The sequence below is a fragment of the Mus caroli genome, chromosome 11, assembly GCF_900094665.2.
Source record: "Mus caroli chromosome 11, CAROLI_EIJ_v1.1, whole genome shotgun sequence".
Classification (NCBI taxonomy): domain Eukaryota; kingdom Metazoa; phylum Chordata; class Mammalia; order Rodentia; family Muridae; genus Mus; species Mus caroli.
This window is the reverse complement of record NC_034580.1, coordinates 96644806-96646645: the sequence shown is the minus strand read 5'-3', so window position 1 is coordinate 96646645 and position 1840 is coordinate 96644806.

Below are 1840 nucleotides of genomic sequence, written 5' to 3'. Positions count from 1 at the left end.
TCTGTAGACCAGGCTGGCCTCAAACTCAGAAATCCGCCTGCCTCTGCCTCCCAAGTGCTGGGATTAATGGTGTGCACCACCATGCCCGGCTTAGTCTTTTCTTCTATCATGGGATGAGCTATGTGGTTTCTCCCTGTAGCTGCTCTCAAGGACGTTTTTAGCTTGGGGCTATTTAACTGTTTTCTCTCTCTCTCTCTCTCTCTCTCTCTCTCTCTCTCTCTCTCTCTCTCTCTCTCTCCATTCCAGAGCCGGGGGACCCAGCCTGTCACAGGATACCCGAGCTTGGAGGACACATCATGTACACACATATGCACATCGTAACAATTAACATGTTGTTTTTAAAATATTTAATCTTATGTGTGTGAGTGTCGTGCCTGCATGTGTTTATGTACACTGTATGAGCCTTGTGCTGGCAGCAAGCAGCAGAAGGCATCAGATCTCCTGGGACCTAAGGGGAACTGAGCCCGAGTGCTCTGCAAATGCAGCAGGCATTCTTAACCGCTGGTCCATCTCTCCAGCTCCGGCAAACTTTCTGAGCTTGTTGTGTGCTGTGGAAAGTGTAAGCACGGGTACTTTCCAGATCATGCCAGGGAACCAGCATTATCCTAATGCCAGAGCCTGACCAAGACATCACAAGACCAACATGACTCATGAATATGGACACAAACATCCTGAACACAGGCTAGCAGATTATAGCCATCAACATAAAAAGGGAACTGTTATATAAGTACAAAAAGACATAAAAAGAACACCTCAGCATATAAAAACAACTGTACAGTACCACAAAGTCAGATTTATCTCCGTAATCCAGAGACATCTTAGCATAGAGTCTATTTGAGTATCAATATGATTAAAAATAGAAGTTGAGGGGGCTGGAGAGATGGCTCAGCGGTTAAGAGCCCTGACTGCTCTTGTGAAGGTCCTGAGTTCAAATCCCAGCAACCACATGGTGGCTCACAACCACCTGTAATGAGATCTGACACCCTCTTCTGGGGTATCTGAAGACACATACAGTGTACTTACACATAATAATAAATAAATCTTTGGGCCAGAGAGAGCAGGGACTGAGCAAGCAGGGTTGACCAGAGCGAGCAAGGGCCAACTGGAAAGAGTGAGGCCAGAGCAAACAGAGGTTCTGAGTTCAGTTCCTAGCAACCACATGATGGCGGCTCACAACCATCTGTACAGCAACAGTGTACTCATATACATAAAATAAATAAATCTTGAGAGAGAGAGAGAGAGAGAGAGAGAGAGAGAGAGAGAAGTGGAGCTGGGTGGTGGCGAATGACTTCAAGCCCAGCCCTCGGGAGGCAGAGGCAGGTGGCTCTCTGAGTTTGAAGCCAGCCTGGACTACAGGGAGAGTTCCAGGACATGTCTCAGAAACAACAACAACATGCAGAATGATAGACCTGATACCCACAGGTTGTCTCTGATTTTCACACATGCTGTGGCACACATATAAATATATATTTTGTGTTGTTGTTTCTTTAAGACAGGTTCTGTGTAGCCCTGGCTACCCTGGAACTGCCTTTGTAGACCAGGCTAGCTTGAACTCATCTGCCTCTGCCTCCCGAGTGCTAAGCCTAAAGGTGTGCACCACCACACCTGGCAAATGCAGAGTTGTCTTGGGCATGCTGACAATGTTCAAAAGTTGACTTGGTGTTAGTCGCCTGGACCCCGTGGAGATCCTGAACACATCGAATCACACACTCAAAGGGTGACTCATGAGTGGATTATATCTAATATAGCTGTCTCTTGTGAGACAATGCCGGGGCCTAGCAAACACAGGAGTGAATGCTCACAGTCAGCTATTGGATGGATCACAGGGCCCCCAATGGAG